The 19,702-nt window shown below is 44.1% G+C and overlaps 1 protein-coding gene across 1 annotated transcript in view; it reads right to left on the minus strand.

Annotated features, from left to right (window-relative positions):
- Nucleotides 1-19,702, minus strand: part of LOC124552229 (peroxidase-like) — a 339,571-nt gene that overhangs the window by 63,428 nt on the left and 256,441 nt on the right. The window lies entirely within an intron of this gene.

Genomic DNA, 19,702 nt, shown 5'->3' on the forward strand with positions numbered 1-19,702 from the left:
AAGAAACATACTTCTATGTGAGAAAAAGCACCCAAAGCTACAACAGGAAAAACCTACCCTCAAAGAATAATTTGCTTGGAGAAAGAGGAACCACAGTATGCTTGACAATTAAGTTTCAGAACTCAGACAGTATATGTGAAACAAGGACCAACGTTCAGTATACTTCCTTACTTTGTTCTTGCTAGATCGATGGAAGCTGTTTTTGCGTCTTATTCACTGAATAGTTTTGCTCAAAAGTTTTAGGGGTGGAAGAAGCGCTAGCACAGCATGAAGGACGTTTTATAGCCGTGAAACACTGCACTGTGCGGCTGGTCCCGGCGGAGGTTCGAGTCCTCCCTCGGGCATGGGTGTGTGTGTTTGTCCTTAGGATAATTTAGCTTAAGTAGTGTGTAAGCTTAGGGACTGATGACCTTAGCAGTTAAGTCCCATAAGATTTCACACACATTTGAACATTTGAAACACTGCAGCATTTATTTCCTCCATAACTGCTCTGTGACAAACATTACACATCATCATTATTATTTTTTAAAAATGGTGTGAATGACATTTACGGAATTAATAAATCTTTTGGATAAAAACAGACAGGAGAAAGAATAACGACAGGTTATTTTCCTGAGACGTTTGCAACAGCATATAGGACACTAATCACACAGAAACAGCCACAATTCTTTATAACCTCGCTTATAATCCGCAGGTATGGCATTGGAAGAATTTACAAGTTAAAATTCACCCATTACCCATGCAAATACTATATGGCATATAAGCAAATATCTTACTGCTTTCATTAGGCATTTCTACTTTATGGCATTCTTACATTCTTTAATTTTCGCGAGCTTCTATGAGTGCCTACATAAACAAAACGACTTTCACTTATTTCTATATAACGTTGATTTTAGACAACAGAGTTAGTCGACTGCATCCGTGGCTTTACTACCGACATGACAGATTCAAGACAATTGTTTTCGCACAGTGTGTTTGCTGTTTCCCTCAAATAAACGCATTATAATAAGTGAAGTAGTTAATGAAAATTTGTCCTTATTGTCCTTAAATAACACCACGCTATTTTTTTGTTTTCTATTGCTGGCGATGCTTTCAATTCTCTATAAATACTTTCATTTCTTTAATAATGCACATTCATTTTATATTACTATCCAGAAAAACTTAAATTTCTTGTCATAACTGACTCTCATCACAGTGTAACGTGTGTTGGACTGCGACAATAGCAACTTTGATGTAGCTTCCAGTTTGTGGTACTGGCGGCTATTTAGGAAAGGGCCTTACACTACGGATAGGCGTGGAGGGGGTTGAATGGGCGGGACTTGCTCCGGGTGAAATCCTGGCGCTAAGGGCACAACTGGTTTGTGGCCAGCCTCCGCCCTTTGCGCAACGCTCCTCCAAGTGAGGCAACGCTGACGCAAAGCACGCGGAAGTTTCCCCCGGTCGATACCCCCGCCGCTGCAGCATGGAAGGTCCCCCGGGTCGATAGCGCAGCCTGCATCCCTTGCCCACTACCCGCATAACTCGCTTGCACCTGGCTGCACTGCCGTGACCTTGACCTCGTGTGTACCCGCACGCTAGGATGGCGCGCCACCTGCCCGCATGCGTCGTTCTATACCTCTCTGGTTTGATGCAGCTCTCCAGACTAGTCTATCATGTGTAAGCGTCTTCGACTAGCTACTGCAGCGTACATCCTTCTCAACCTGCTTAGTGTAATCAAGCTTTGGTCTGCCTGTACAATTCGCACCTTCCCCTCCTCTTACACACATAGTCGGCCCCCGGTAGCTGAGTGGTCAGCGCGACAGAATGGCCCGGGTTCGATTCCCGGCTGGGTCGGAGATTTTCTCCGCTCAGGGACTGGGTGTTGTGTTGTCCTGATCATCATCATTTCATCCCCATCGATAACGTCGCATCTTCCTCCAGTCAGTGTCGGCCATAATATATCGCCCCCTTTAACGTATGTGCGCACGTTCATCGTGGAACTCAGTTACGTTCGAGAGCGTTTACCGATGACCCGACAGTCGACATCGAAGGACGTGTACCATGTGCTTCTTCCACAGATCGCCCGGAATAGGGTGGAACGCAAACATCCAGCTGTTAATTGGCACGTGGCGTGGCGCACGGTCCACCACCTTCACCTATCTACAACAGTCAGATCAACATGGTACATCGTCGTCAACCGAAAATACCCTACAAATGATAAAAAGTACGCAATACATTTGGCGGATTCGCCCTTGTGTCAGCAATGCGGCGTGCTGGATACGGACGACCATCGGCTGGTCTGCGGCGAGGCATTGGCTCTCTGGACTCTCGCAAGAAAGATAATAGCGTTCATGCGGCGCACTATCTATACAGCGGTCTGTTCTGACACAGTATTTTTTCCAGAGGAAACGTATTTTCCGCGTCACAAGACGAACGCAGTGGCGTGGATCACAGGTATGACGGTCCATTACATCTGTAGAGACACACGTACGAACGTACTGAACGTCCTGGATTACTGGCAATACTTGCATGATGGACACATCAAACTATTACGGCTACTAAAGTACAAGGATTGGTATGCCAATTTCCTAGTAGCGGTTTTTGTGGACCCGCCATGTACTAGGGGTGTGCCGGGTGCGCAAAGATGAGCGGCGGTGCTTTCGTTGTGAAACCGGCCAAGTGAAGTGATCGATCTAGAAAAAAAACTAACGCTTGCACAGTTAGCAAATGGATGTACTTCACATTTTGTTTTCATATCCATAAATACTTTTCTTTAGGGTGCCGGAGATGGCCCCACTTTGATTTTGTTGTTATTTCATGCTGCATGGTAGGACGGCAGCGAGGTTCCTTCCAGGACAGTTATCATGTGTCAGGACGTACGATGTTTCTTTTGTGAATAATAAAGGTTTCTGTTTCTCCTACCTTCCTCAATAAAAAAATAATCATAAAAAACCCTCACTCCTGACAAGAAAAGTGGTTCCCTTGTAAAAAAAAAAAGTCGGTAGAGCGCTTGAAAAAAAAATAAAAAATAAAAAATAAAAAAATAATAAAAAAAGATGGTGGAGCACTTGCCCGCGAAAGGCAAAGGTCTCGAATTTGAGTCTCGGTCGATTAGCGCGACAGACTGTCAATCCTAAGGGCCCGAGTTCGATTCCCGGCTGGGTCGGAGATTTTCTCCGCTCAGGGACTGGGTGTTGTGTTGTCCTGATCATCATCATTTCATCCCTATCGACGCGCAAATCAAGACTTGCACCAGGCGAGCGGTGCACCCGACGGGAGGCCCTCGTCACACGCCATTTTTCACACACACACTTCATTTCCTCAGCAAACTGATGATTCCTTGATGCTTCACGACGTGTGGTATCAGCCGATCCCTTTAGTGAAGTCGCTCATAAATTTCTGTTCTCCCCCGTTCGGTATAGTGAGTACTCGATAGTTATTTGATCTTTAAGACCATCTGTGTACTGGACTGAAGAGCTTCTAGCAAACAGGTCATAGTATGGCATTATCAACGGCGGGATATCTTAGAAAACGTTAAACTATCTTCGGGTGTGCCCCAACACTGTGTCGTAAGACCATCACTTTTCACAATATACAGGGTGATTATCACTGACGTTTAAAAACCTCCGAAGCGACATACATGTCACTGAGACAAGTAATTTAATGTAAGACACTGGGGTCACATACGTCAGGAGAAATGTTGAACATCTGACGAACAACGCGCACGTGACCTGCAGCAGTTGGGCGTGAAGGAGTGATTGAACGGTGCTTTCCAGCAAACGGTACAAATTTCGATGGCCGAGCGGTTCTAGGCGCTTCACTCCGGAACCGCGCGACTGGTACGGTCGCAGGTTCGAATCCTGCCTCGGGCATGGATGTGTGTGATGTCCTTAGGTTAGTTAGGTTTAAGTAGTTCTAAGTTCTAGGGGACTGATGACCTCAGATGTTAAGTCCCATAGTGCTCAGAGCCATTTGAACCGGTTTTTTTTTTTTGGATAAATCGAAGGACGGACAAAGACGTACTGTATTGGGGAGAAAAGAAATTTACGACACAACTTGACTAGAAACACTAAAACGGACCTGTTGATACCACACGTCCTGAGGCATCAAGTAATCGTGAATTAGGTGACGTGAAATGACGCGCTTAAATATAGTAGAAAGTGATAAAACTTTACTAAAGGAAACAGGGGCAAGTGAATGTAGGTTACAGTAGTTATTCAGAGATGAACACAGGACAGAGTAGGGTGGGGAGCTTTATCAAACCAGTCTTCGGACTGAAGGCCACAACAATTACAAACGTCGTAACAATGGAAGTCAGACACTGTTGGAATCGAGTGAAAAAGCTTGTTCACAATCTTTGAATCGATAGCACAGAGGTGAGGCGTGCTCAGTGACTAGCGTAGGTTTTCGACAGCTCTATCTTACGTACTGCCAAATACGCGCGGTGTGTACAATTACGTTTTGTTTACCACTCGCTGATCGACGTCAGCGAACACCTGTCCCTACGACACACATGTTTGTGTTACTCTTTCTCTGCCTCCTTTGTTTATCTGTAAGAATAATGTTGCAGCACCCTATATATTAGCTTTTCAGAGCGCTACTCCACGTCACATTACGTTTCATAGTTGATAAACAAACCACACATAACGAAATCCTTCATTTAACGTCCGGATTAATGATGCAAATGGAACCTGAGGTGCAGAAATGTGTTTCTGGCCGTTTTCAAGTTTCAGTTAATAGTGGTTAACTGGCTGAAAGAGGTATTTCTAAATACGGGCGAAATTAGTGACGTCATTTGTTTATTCGAGGCCTTATACAAACCCGCAAAGAGAAATAATACTTCAGAAAATGTACATAAAAAACTGCAAAAGGCAGAAATAATTACGAGAACGGTTTGTAATGTTAATTTATCAGCTTATGTTAATTTTATTCATTGCAAGTAAAATTATTAGAAGTACCCAAAAATACAAGCATAGGCTCAAAAAGAGGCATCTTTTGTCTGCGACACGACTCGCTTCAAAGATTTCTTCCCATTGTCAAGAGAGCTGAGGTCTACAGTACATATGTGCGTACAGTGTGTCTCCAAGAGTGCTGTTCTGTATTTTTGTGGAGTTGTCCTTCGTGTTGACGTTACTTCTTGCTTAAGACTGTCCCCCCCTCTCAAAGAAAACACGCCTGCTTCGTGTAGCCTTGGTGCATTTCAGTCAAACCAGCAATGCTTTCAAGTGGCCTCGTATTTTCCTTTTGTTTCCATTGCACTGCATTGAATTTAGCGTACCTTCTAAGCCAACCGCTGACAACTCTTTTTTAGTCCAAACTGTGTAGATAAATTATATTTTTTAATTCCCGTCGTGTTTTACGGGCAGGAGGCGATTTGTCGGTGGTACACCCCGCAGTTCTGCTAAATGGCTTCAAAATACTTAAACACGTATAGGATAATGAAAAAGTATGCTTTTACGTCTGTTTTAAGAAACGGAAAGCTTTTGTTGATTGTATTGAAGATGTCAATGTTTATTTTTATTCCTCGTTTTTAAATAAATGGATGTCACGGAAAAGGAGGAAGATGAAATGAAGCATTAAGCGCTGCCTGAGATAGTAAAGGCATAGCTCCGCAGTGAGCGTGTCGGGCCGCTGTGTAGAGGGACCTGGGTTCGATTCACGCTACCGCTGATGCTGAGTGAGTGAGTGAGGGCAAATAGCGAAGGTCATCAGTTTCCTGTTCACCTCTCAAGACAGCAGTAGTGTGCCCATGTGTCTCTTTGTTCTAAATGATTGCATAGCACGTATCTGAGACCGAGGATGGGAACCAGACCGGTATTCATCAAGTGGGATGTGGGAAACCGCCTAAAAACCACATCCAGGCTGGCTGGCACACGGACCCCACGTTGTTAATCCGCTGGGCGGCTTCGATTCAGAGCCTGCATACCTCCTCGTCGCGGAAGCGGTCGCGTTAACACGCGCGGCTACCCGATTTCGATTCCTGGTACTGCCACAGATTTTTTTCCCTGCTGGGAGGACTGGAACGAGGTGTACTCAAGCTTGTGATGCCTTCTGAAGACTACTTGAGTGACAAGTAGCGGCTCCAAAGTTTACAAAGCCGACAACGGCCGGCAAAGCCACTGGTGGAGGATGACACGGCGGTCGGTCGGTGCCGACTGGGCCGTCATGTATCCCACACAGATGAGCAATACTCAAGTATAGGTCAAACGAGTGTTTTGTAAGCCACCTCCTTTGTTGATGGACTACATTTTCTAAGGACTCTCCCAATGAATCTCAACCTGGCACCCGCCTTACCAACAATTAATTTTATATGGCCATTCCACTTCAAATCGTTCCGTGCGCATACTTCCATATATTTTACAGAAGTAACTGTTACCAGTGTTTGTTCCGCTATCCTGTAATCACACAATAAAGGATCCTTCTTTCTATGTATTCGCAATACATTACATTTGTCAATGTTAAGGGTCAGTTGCCACTCCCTGCACCAAGTGCCTATCCGCTGCAGATCTTCCTGCATTTCACTACAATTTTCTAACGCTGCAACTTCTCTGTATACTACAGCATCATCCGCGAAAAGCTGCATGGAACTTCCGACACTATGTACTAGGTCATTTATATATATTGTGAAAAGCAATGCCGGCTGGAGAGGTCATGCGGTTCTAGGCGCTAGAGTCTGGAGCCGCGTGACCACTACGGTCGCAGGTTCGAATCCTGCCTCGAGCATGGATGTGTGTGATGTCCTTAGGTCAATTCGGTTTAAGTAGTTCTAAGTTCTAGGGGACTGATGACCTCAGAAGTTAAGTCCCATAGTGCTCAGAGCCATTTGAACCTTTTTTTTTTTTTGTGAAAAGCAATGGTCCCATAACACTCCCCTGTGGCACACCAGAGCTTACCTTAACGTCTGTAGACGTCTCTCCATTGATAACAACATGCTGTGTTCTGTTTGCTAAAAACTCTTCAATCCAGCCACACAGCTGGTCTGATATTCCGTAGGCTCTTACTTTGTTTATCAGGCGACAGCGCGGAACTGTATCGAACGCCTTCCGGAAGTCAAGAAAAATAGCATCTACCTGGGAGCCTGTATCTAATATTATCTGGGTCTCATGAACAAATAAAGCGAGTTGGGTCTCACACGATCGCTGTTTCCTGAATCGATGTTGATTCCTACATAGTAGATTCTGGGTTTCCAGAAATGACATGATACGCGAGCAAAAAACATGTTCTAAAATTCTACAACAGATCGATGTCAGAGATATAGGCCTACAATTTTGCGCATCTGCTCGACGACCCTTCTTGAAGACTGGAACTACCTGTGCTCTTTTCCAATCATTTGGAACCTTCCGTTCCTCTAGAGACATGCGGTACACGGCTGTTAGAAAGGGGGCAATTTCTTTCGCGTACTCTGTGTAGAATCTTCCTCAACGGCGCTGGACTCTTCCAGCAGGAAAACTGTAGGAGGGCGAGAATTTTGCTACAATGGTTTGAGCATCGTTGAAGTGAGCACACGTTGATGTCTTGCCCACCAAATTCGGTTGATCTGAACACGATGGAGCTCACCTGGGATGCTACGACGTGCCACCAGTATTACTGATGTTTAGCAGGTGTGCAATGGTCAACAGAAATAGTGCTGCGTGTGAAGGTAAATGGGAGGGTTGGATCTTTATTGGGTTGGGTCCGATATGAAGGGACAACTCGAGATCCGCGGCAATCGTGGAGACCACTCCCAGCATGAGCTGTCCAGGTGTCTGGTGACCGCTGCCTCACCGAGGAATTAGCCGTAATCCTGATCACGCAGGAGACACGCGACAACCACGTGCTGTTGTCACCCTCTGGCGTCTCCCTGCCGCGGTGCACGGCATCGCCGGCGTCGTTTCCTTGTTGTCTGCGTCACGACACACGAGCCGCGTGCGGCGAAGCTTTGTCTCGGCAGCCGACGTCAAGGCTGGCGCAGAAGCTGCGCAACAGTCCACACCTGGAGGTGGTCCCTTCTTCGAGTGTCTACTCACACCCTGATGATTTTCAGAATGGATGTACCGGGTGATCAAAAAGTCAGTATAAATTTGAAACCTGAATAAATCACGGAATAATGTAGATAGAGAGGTACAAATTGACACACATGCTTGGAATGACATAGGGTTTTATTAGAACCAAAAAAAATACAAACATTCAAAAAATGTCCGACACATGCCGCTTCATCTCATCAGAATAGCAATAATTAGCAAAACAAAGTAAGACAAAGCAAAGATGATGTTCTTTACAGGAAATGCTCAATACGTCCACCATCATTCCTCAACAATAGCTGTAGTCGAGGAATAATGTTGTGAACAGCACTGTAAAGCATGTCCGGAGTTATGGTGAGGCATTGGCGTCGGATGTTGTCTTTCAGCATCCCTAGAGATGTCGGTCGATCACGATACACTTGCGACTTCAGGTAACCCCAAAGCCAATAATCGCACGGACTGAGGTCTGGGGACCTGGGAGGCCAAGCGTGACGAAAGTGGCGGCTGAGCACACAATCATCACCAAACGACGCGCGCAAAAGATCTTTCACGCGTCTAGCAATAACATCTGCGGTCATCAGTCCCCTAGAACTCAGAACTACTTAAACCTAACTAACCTAAGGACATAACACACATTCATTCCCGAGGCAGGATTCGAACCTGCGACCGTAGCGGTCGCGCCGTTCCAGACTGAAGCGCCTAGAACCACTCGGCCACACCGGCTGGCCGGAACGGGGTCCACATAGCGTCGTGATTTCATTTGCGGAGCTACTTTAATTTTATTTATTTGCTGCAAAATTAAAGACCTGTTGCCTGATGTTTAAAAGCACACAGTACATTTCACAGGTTTCGTTTGCGAAATGTGGTGCTACAGAAGAATGCTGGAGATTAGATGGGTACATCACATAACTAGAGGTATTGAATAGAATTGGAGAGTAGAGAAATTTGTGGCACAACTTGACTAGAAGAAGGGATCGCTTGGTAGGGCATATTCTGAGACATCGAGGGATCACCAATTTAGTACTGGAGGGCAGTGTGGAGGGAAAAATCGTAGAGGGAGACCAAGAGATGAATACACTAAACAGATTCAGAAAGATTTAGGTTGCAGTAGGTACTGGGAGATGAAGAAGCTTGCACAGGATAGAGTAGCATGGAGAGCTGCATCAAACCAGTCTCTGGACTGACGACCACCACAACACACACAATCATTTTTGTAGCTTTTTTTATCAACAACATTTTTTTAAAAAAATAACAATACTTTAGGCTGAAGTACAAGTAAAATTTTGTCGTTTTAAGAGGAATGTAATAAGATGATGGAATAGAGGAGAGATTTGTTTGTGGCATCACCGACTGTGACGGGCGATGAATGCCTCGGAATGGTTTCTTCGAGCTGACCGTCAGTCGCAACAAAAACGTTTAGCCAGTAGTACAGAAAAACACTGAAAAGCTAAAGAAACTGGTACACCTGCCTACGAGAGCACACAGAAGTGCCGCAACACGGCGTGGCATGGACTCTACTGATGTCTGAAGTAGTGCTGCAGGGAACTGACGGTATCAATCTTGCAGGGCTGTCCACAAATCCGTAAGAGCACAGGGGTTGGAGATCTCTGAATAGCACGTTGCGAGGCATCCCATATATTCTCAATACTGTTCATGTACAGGGAGTTTGGTGGCCAGCGGAAGTGTTTAAACTCAGAAGAATGTTCCTGGAGCCACTCAGTAGCGCTTCTGGAAGTGTGGTGTGTCGCACTGTCCTGCTGGAATGGCCCAAGTCCGTCGGAGTACATAATGGACATGAAAGGATGCAGGTGATCAGACGGGATGCTTACGTACATCTCACCTGTCAGAGTCCTATCTACACGTATCAGAAGGTCCTATATCACTCCAACTGTACACGCCCCGCACCATTACACATCCTCCACCAGCTTGAACAGACCCCTGCTGACATGCAGGGTTCATGGATTCATGAGGATGTCTCCATACCCGTACGCGTCCATCCGCTCGAGGCATTTTTAAATCAGACTCGTCTGACCAGGCAACATGTTCATATAATCATGGACAGAATTTAAAAAAGCTAAAATGCTGTCATAACCAACTCATTAATACAGGCTATTACAAATGATTGAAGCGATTTCATAAATTCACTGTAGCTCCATTCATTGACATGTGGTCACGACACACTACATATACGTAGAAAAACTCATAAAGCTTTGTTCAGCTGAAGCCGCACTTCAGGTTTCTGCCGCCAGAGCGCTCGAGAGCGCAGTGAAACAAAATGGCGACAGGAGCCGAGAAAGCGTATGTCGTGCTTGAAATGCACTCACATCAGTCAGTCATAACAGTGCAACGGCACTTCAGGACGAAGTTCAACTAAGTTCCACCAACTGCTAACTCCATTCGGCGATGGTATGCGCAGTTTAAAGCTTCTGGATGCCTCTGTAAGGGGAAATCAACGGGTCGGCCTGCAGTGAGCGAAGAAACGGTTGAACGCGTGCGGGCAAGTTTCACGCGTAGCCCGCGGAAGTCGACGAATAAAGCAAGCAGGGAGCTAAACGTACCACAGCCGACGGTTCGGAAAATCTTACGGAAAAGGCTAAAGCAGAAGCCTTACCGTTTACAATTGCTACAAGCCCTGACACCCGATGACAAAGTCAAACGCTTTGAATTTTCGTCGCGGTTGCAACAGCTCATGGAAGAGGATTCGTTCAGTGCGAAACTTGTTTTCAGTGCTGAAGCAACATTTTTTCTTAATGGTGAGGTGAACAGACACAATGTGCGAATCTGGGCGGTAGAGAATCCTCACGCATTCGTGCAGCAAATTCGCAATTCACGAAAAGTTAACGTGTTTTGTGCAATCTCACGGTTTAAAGTTTACGGCCCCTTTTTCTTCTGCGAGAAAAACGTTACAGGACACGTGTATCTGGACATGCTGGAAAATTGGCTCATGCCACAACTGGAGACCGACAGCGCCGACTTCATCTTTCAACAGGATGGTGCTCCACCGTACTTCCATCATGATGTTCGGCATTTCTTAAACAGGAGATTGGAAAACCGATGGATCGGTCGTGGTGGAGATCATGATCAGCAATTCATGTCATGGCCTCCACGCTCTCCCGACTTAACCCCATGCGACTTCTTTCTGTGGGGTTATGTGAAAGATTCAGTGTTTAAACCTCCACTACCAAGAAACGTGCCAGAACTGCGAGCTCGCATCAACGATGCTTTCGAACTCGTTGATGGGGACATGCTGCGCCGAGTGTGGAACTTGATTATCGGCTTGATGTCTGCCGAATCACTAAAGGGGCATATATCGAACATTTGTGAATGCCTAAAAAAACTTTTTGAGTTTTTATATATGTGTGTGCAAAGCGTTGTGAAAATATCTCAAATAATAAAGTTATTGTAGAGCTGTGAAATCGCTTCAATCATTTGTAATAACCCTGTAGGTGTAATCTTATGTTAAAAGTTAAGCACAAGAATCCAAGTCTTAAAGATGGAAACAGTGATTATGTCTTCAGGTAGGATAAATCACGACGCGCAAATTATCCACGCTGCATTCCTCCACTTTTTGAGAATGACCGCACTTAGCGACTTCCAGCAAACTTTACATATAATTTCAAACCTCAACGAAACACTTTCTCGCGCCACACCACACAAATTGATCAAAGGGGAAACTTTATCGCTAAGTATATTTTCGCTCTTCATGGAGTATTTACGTATAGCGCTGAATGTACCTGGACAATTATCCCACTAGACGGCGTTTAGGAGAAGTGATGTTTTATACATTCGATTTCAGTTGGAGGGTTACTGGTGAATTAGAAGCTGGCAAGAGACGCCGTATATCACCTTGTGGCGAGAGCTGAGGCTTTCTCTCCTTATCTCGACAGAAATATTGGCAATAAATCTTACAGGCAGATTGTTGCGCACTGTCAAGGCAATGCTGAAGCCCCAGGGCTGTTTAACACGTGCTCTGCCGCTCCTAGTATTGTTCCCGCAGATCTTTCCAGATTACCACGCTATTTTCCGTACGAAGAACAGGAAACAACATAATTTTATTTTCGGCACAATAGCAACGACTTTTATAGCGATTAACGGTTTCGACGTTAATACCATCTTCAAGTAGTCTTTCATCTGTCGGGGGATGTCGTTTTTATTACTGTAAATTTCCATCGACAGTACAATAATACACTAAAACGCCAACGAAACTGGTGTGCTGGCTGTTCTGGCCGATCGGTTCTAGGCGCTTCAGTCTGGAAACGCACGACTGCTACGGTTGCAGGTTTCAATCCTGCCTCGGGCATCGATGTGTGTGATGTTCTTAGGTTAGTTCTGTTTAAGTAGTTCTAAGTTCTAGTGGACTGACGACCTCCGATGTTAAGTCCCATAGTGCCCAGAGACATTTGAACCATTTGAAACTGGTGTAGGCGTGCGTATTCAAATACAGATATCTAAACAGGCAGAATACGGCGCTGCGGTCGGCAATTCCTGTGTAAGACTAGTCTCTGGAGCAGTTGTTAGATCGGTTACTGCTGCTGCAATGGTAAGTTATCAAGATTTAACTGAGTTTGAACCTGGTGTTATAGTTGGTGCACGAGCGATGGAACGCAGCATCGCCGAGGTAGCAATAACTTGCGGATTTTCCTGTACAACCATTTCACGAGTGTACCGTGAATGTAAGGAATCCGGTAAAACATCAGATCTCCGACACCACTGCGGCCGGAGAAACATCCTGCAAGAACGGGACCAACGACGACTCAAGAAACTCCTTCAGCGTGACAGAACAGCAAACTTTCGGCAAATTCTGTAGATTTCGATGCTGGGCCATCAACAAGTGTCAACGTGCGAAACATGCAACGAAACATCATCGATATGGGCTTTCGGAGCCGAAGGGCCACTTGTGAACCCTTGATGACTGCGCGACACACAGTTTTACGCCTCGCCTGGGCCAGTCAACACCGACATTGGACTGTCGATGACTGAAAACATGTTGCCTCGTCGGACGAGTCTCGTTTCAGATTGTATCGAGTGGATGGACGTGCAAGGGTATGGAAACAACCTCATGAATCCATGGACCCTGCACGTCAGCAGGGGACTGTTCAAGCTGATGGAAGCTCTGTAATCGTGTGGGGCGTGTGCAGTAGGAGTGATGTGGGACCCCTGACATGTCTAGGTACGACTCTGACAGGTTACACGTACGTAAGCATCCAGTCTGATCACATGCATACATACCTGATCAGTATGCATTCCGACGGACTTGGGCAATTCCAGCAGGACAATGCGACACCTCACTCGTCCAGAACTGCTACAAAGTAGTACAAGGAACACTCTTCTGAGTTTAAACACTTCCGCTGGCCACTCAACTCCTCAGACATGAATATTATTGAGCATATTTGGGATGTTTTGCAACGTACTGTACAGTAGAGATCTCCACCCCCTTGTACCCTTACTGACAGACAGTAGTCGAGTCCATGCTGTCGTGTTGCGACAGTTCTGTGGCAGTTTTTTTTCCTTTTTTTTTCTTTTGTACTCAGTGTAAAACATGTACCATGACAGACGTTATATGCAGGGTGAATCACCTAAAACTTGTACCCCATATATTGTGGAAATGGGAAATGCTATTGATGTGCGGTCTTCACAGAATGGATTGTTAGCCAGGGGCTAGTATTGTTAGCCAATACAGAGATTATAATAATACTTAGTGTATTTTTTGTGCAAACATACACTTTTTTAATAGAACCATGCCTATTAACATTAAACTACAAGTAGGATAAATTAGAATGTTAGCATTCTAGTGCGAGTCGTTTATAAGATATCACAGTTGGGTAATTTGCGCTCTGTTTCAAGCAAAATATCATTTATCACGCTTCTAAAAGTTTATGACGTGATTCCTCCTGAACTATGAGTCGTACAATGACATAATTTTGCAGGTACATTCAGAGTTAAATGTGGATACCTTGTGCAATCTGTGTTACCATAGGAGTCGGTAGTAACGAATTAATAAATTAAAACGTCATCCTAAAGCCGAAGTTTCAATGCATGAACAGCGGAAATGTGCAAAGCGATAAACTTGTTTCCTTTCATCATTTTGTGAGGGGTGTCAGCGAGAAAAAGTTTCGTAAGGATTTGAAATTACCTGTAGCGTTTGTTGGAAGAGTGCTCTTTTTCTCAAATACTGGATGACTAAAACCATTGTGTTTGTAGCCATCACTTACGCTGCGTCCAGGCGAAACACGCATTTGCTAACTGAAGTATTTGTCTCACCGTGTTAAACTTTTTAACATTAACACTATGCCTCCGAATGAGTAGATTATGAAAGCGATTTAAGCTTTTATATTCGCTCAGTAATTATGCGAAATATAGAAAATAAATTTTTCTTGCACGTGGGAGGTGTTAGATAGGCAACCCGCAACCAGAAACGGGCATTGCAGCCGTATAGGGGTCATCCATGCGTCACACGAATTTAGTGATTTTTGAAGCCCCCCTTCCCGTCCCCCCCCCCCCCCTCCTTGTCACAGGTGGTCACATTTGAGTGATATTTCGCCGTTTTAAATTTAGAAATTATTAAATTAAAACAGCACTTCCAAAATTAATTATACATTTCTATATTAAAAGTTTTTTTGATAAAACCAAGACTAAATAAAACGTTTTGGAAAATTTACGAAACATATCGAATGAACAATACAAAATTCAATCATCTAATGTCCAAGGGCATCGAACCCATTCCTTTATATTGCTAGGGTGCTTTGAAAAGTTTTCGAGATTACCACGAGAGGTCAGCGCTAGCTCAACGAGTTGTTCACGTGATATTAATTGGACTGTTCCCTTAAACACTTGCTACGCCAGTGCTCTAGGAAGAGAACTGTGGCGGTGACGTGGCTCTGTTGTTGTTCCCGCGTAGTGATTTGCGAAGACGGAACAGATCGAGAATCGAGCACTGATTAAGTTCTTCGTAAAGAAAGGTATGAAAGCAAAGGACATTCACGCAGATTTCCAGAATACACTGGGGAGCTCTGCTCCTTCATATTCAACTGTTGCCAAGTGGACAAGTGAATTTCAATTTGGTCGGGAGAGCTTAGATGACGATACGCGCAGTGGTCGGCCAAGATGTGTCACTACTCCAGAAATCATTGCAGAAGTGAACAAAATGATCATGGAAGATAGCCGATTGAAAGTGCGCGTAATTGCTCACGCTTGCCAGATGTCATCTGAAAGAGTGAAGAATTTTAAGAATTGTAAGTGGAGAAGCAGAAATGAAAAAATTATCTGCAAGATGGGTGCCGCGGATCTTGAATCGCGCCATCACACATGTGCCGTCGCCATGGCAAAATTACGCGAACTTAGATATGAATTGTTGACACACCCGCCTTATTCACCTGATATGGCTCCGTCAGGCTTCCATCTCTTCCCGAAACTGAATTTATTTCTTTGTGGACGAAGATTCACTTCGCACGAAGAATTGATAGCCGGAGTTGACAACTGTTTTGCAGACCTGGAGGAAACACTTTTTCGAGATGGGATCGAAGCACTGGAACATCGTTGGACCAAGTGTATTAATCTACAAGGGGACTACATCGAAAAATAAACAAGATTTTTTCTATTCCGTTCCGAGGACTTTTCAAACCACCCTCGTGTTTATGATTGGTTTAGCACTCGTTTCGTTCTTAATATTAGGGACATTCGATGTGGCAACACCATCTTCATCCAACAATACAGCGTCATCGCTTGTCGAACAAAGAACTTCTCTGGCATGTCCAGCTGCAATTCTCTGAGGATGAATCTTCCTGATGGGCCAAATCTCTTGTTGGTTCTTCCGTAATTGCATGCGCCAGTTACTGGCTTTGTATGATGATAAATATAGGCCAATCACAAAGTAGTAGTACCAAGAAAAACACATCCGTCACTCACGAAAGAAGTTCCGACTGAATGATGTAAACAATTCAACACAGACGAAGTCAGAGGCCTCTCCCGCTGGAGGTTCGAGTCCTCCCTCGGGCATGGGTGTGTGTGTTGTTCTTAGGATAAGTTGGTTTAAGTAGTGTGTAAGTCTAGGGGCCGATGACCTTAGCAGTTTGGTTCCTTAGGAATTCACACACATACATACGAAGTCAGAGCAGTGGCGATATCTGTCAAAGCCTCAAAAGCCTTATCGGCCTTTCGGCGTATGTCAAAGGTGGTGCCGAATTTTAACGATCAACATTAGGGCCGGCGGCCAAGTTATAGCTCCCTTAGTATGACAAATTTACGTACGTTCGACTTCTAATGGATAATGGGGCAGCAGTTGCTTTATTTATGTGTAACAACAATAACAGCACCAGCCGAGTGTATTAGTTTTACTTAACAGTAACTAGTTTCAGTGCTACAATTCACAACCTTCAGGCTACTTCGCAACAGGGTGGCGTCATCACTATACCCCTAATAAACTGAGCAGAAACCAGTGGCGTCCGCGGAGCTTACTGTTTATACAGCAGCCAACATGCATCAGAAACATCATGTACGATACCTTCTGTGGACGCGAGTGGTCTTTGCTCATTTTATTATAGACTAGCTCAGTGTCCACTGTCTCACCCTCGTAGGCAATATGGCCTGCAAAGATATTTTTGTTTTCCTTTAATCGAATTTTCATGTTGTTTACACATTTGTAACACCTTCTAAGATTTACACGCTAATTAGGGCCATATAAGCATGATCTTTTCCGAATATACTTCTGCCTAAATAGTGATTTTGGTGGCTAGAGTCCGAAGTTTTTGTTAATCATACATTTTGCGTTCTTGTGGAGATGTTTCCACAGCAAGTTTCATCCACTAACAAATATTTATTTTTATGCAACCGAGAAGTGAAATACCAATTTTCATATATTTAACTTTAAATTTTTTAATGTAACGAAATATTTTCATAAAAACTTCCATCCCCTACTGCACTCCTTCAGGTGCTGAATTTCTAGAAACATTGAAACATGTATTTCTTTTATTTTTAACCGAAAAGTCAAATACCAATTATCATAAATGTAACTTTAAAAATTCTTTACTAGTTCCTTAGTAATTATTTATGTTCAAATAGTTTTCACCCACTATTTTACCTCTATAGTGGGTGGTTTACAAAAACGCTGAAACAGTTATTTTTTTAATTTTCTGACTGAGAAAGCAAATACCAGACTTCGTAGTTCTGGCTTCAAAATTCTCTTAATATGGTCATACTTTCAAAAAGCCTTTAATCCCCTGTTTCACCCCCTTAGGAGTGGAACTGCGGACAATTTCTTCTTAAACGATGTCTACAGTACAAGATCCACACCTTCTCCAAACTTCAAGTTTCTATCGTAAGTGATCTGCGCTGGATGATATTGAGTCAGTGAATCAGCCTGACCCTATTTCACCCCTTTAGGGATTGAATTTCCAAAAACTTTGAAACATGTATTTTTTTCATCTGTAACCGAGAAGCCAAAGACCAATTTTCAAAGATTTAGCTTTAAAAATGTTTTCGCAATGCAATGTTTTCATAGAACGTTTCACCCCTTATTTCACCGTCCTAGGAGTTAAATTTCCAAAATCACTGAAGCGCGTATTTCTTTTATTTGTGACTGAGAAGTCAAATGTCAATGTTCACAGATGTATCCTTAAAAATACTTTAGAAGTTCTTTAATAATGATGTATTTAAAAAAAAACCTTTCACCCACTCTTTCACCCCCATAAGGTTAAATTTCTGAAAATGCTGAAACAAGTGTTCCTTATTTCTGGAAGAGAAACCAAATACCAATGGCTCTGAGCACTATAGGAATCAACTTCTGAGGTCATCAGTCCCCTAGAACTTAGAACTACTTAAACCTAACTAACCTAAGGACATCACACACACCCATGCCTGAGGCAGGATTCGAACCTGCGACCGTAGCGGTCTCGCGGTTCCAGACTGTAGCGCCTAGAACCGCACGGCTGCTCCGGCCAGCCCAAATACCAATCATCGTAGGTCTAGCTTAAAAAATTGCCTTCATAGCGATATTTTTCAAAATACTCTTCATCTCCTATTTCACGCCCCTAGCGTTAGGATTGCGAAAATGAGCGTTTGGATAGTTGCGGACCTTCACACTTAAGTGAGGTGGTGGTCCGTCATGTTGAATGGGTTACTTGTTGATGCATAGCACGTTCTGTCATGGGGCAATCTAAATACGATACAACAGAGCCACCTTATGGACACGTAAACAAAACCTGAATCATGACTTCCTACTAATCAGACTCGTCTTCCTTGTTTCCTTGTTGGAAATAATGAATGTACTTGTAAATAAGCAGCACAGTATATGTAAACTTGTACGTATGCTAGTTGTAAATAAGCTGGAAAACAAAAATGCTAGACAAAGCGGGCGGTACACAAGTTTACTTCCATATTTCCTTAAGCTGGCTTCTCTGACCCCAGATTCACCACTTCAAATTGTTCAGTGGAGCATACTCTACAGGGTGAAAAGAATTTAAACCGACAAACTCTGTGAGGTTGTAGGGGGCATCAAAACAAATATTTTTCGCTAACGTCATTTTTTCCTACGAGGATTATTTAAATCGTTGGAGGCCGTATTACGATCTTCAGTTGTAGGCAGCTGCTGTCTACCAGTGTAGTAGTGCATTGTCTCTCTTTACTAATGGAGCGATACACCTGGAGTGAGTACACTGATATGGTTGGTGCATACTACGTAGCGCACCACAGCGGACGAGCTGCACAGCGGGTTTATCAACAACAATATCCTAATCGCAGTATTCCGCATCATACGGCCTTTGCTGCTGTGTAGCAACGTCTGCGTGAGACAGGCCATTTAGCAGAGTACCTGGACAGGGACGCCGTCGCACGGTAAGAACGCTGCAATTTGAGGAAGCTGTCCCGCAGCATGTGGAGCGGGATCCTTCAATCAGCACTCGTGCATCTGCACGTCACATGGGGACGAAGCAGACGAATGTAAGAACAGTCCTTCGACAGCAATTGTTACGTCCATTTCACTTACAGCGTGTCCACAACCTGGAACCAGTTGATTATCCACCCAGAGCACAATTTTCGCAGTGGTACCTGGAACAGTGTGAAATCCTCTGTGTTGTTTACCGATGAAGCAACGTTCGGGCGTGACGGAGTCTTCAACATGCACAATTCGCATGTTTGGAGTGAGGATAACACACAAGACACAGTTGCTAGCGCTCATCAAGTGTGGTTCTTCGTTAATGTGTGGATCGGTGGTGTTGGAGACTGTTTAATTGGGCCGTATCTGCTACCTAGTTGTTGTCTTTCGGTCACAAAAAAATGGAAAAGTGTTTGTTGGTTTAATTAATTTGCCGCCAAAGAAATCTTCCTCTACCGCTTTAAATACTCCTCATAGGAGAAGATGACTTTAGGGAAAAATATTTGTTTTGATGTCCTCTACAACCTCCCAGAGTTGGTCGGTTTAAATACTTTTCACCCACGATCATACGGAAGCAGCCTATAAGAGATATGGTGATGATGGCCGTTGAAAAAAAGTGAGTAGCCCGAGGGGCCCGAAGGTGTCGGATTATATGAACGAAAACACCTGCAAATAAATAAAACTAACACACACGGCTAGTGTTGTTATTGTTGCTGCACACTTGATATTGCTAGTCTATTCGGGACTCATTACACACTAATTTATACGAGGTGCATTCAAGTTCCAAGGCCACCGATTTTTTTTCTCCGGACTGGAGAGAGATAGAAACATGCGCATTGTTTTAAAATGAGGCCGC

This window comes from Schistocerca americana, chromosome 10, assembly GCF_021461395.2.
Source record: "Schistocerca americana isolate TAMUIC-IGC-003095 chromosome 10, iqSchAmer2.1, whole genome shotgun sequence".
NCBI lineage: Eukaryota > Metazoa > Arthropoda > Insecta > Orthoptera > Acrididae > Schistocerca > Schistocerca americana.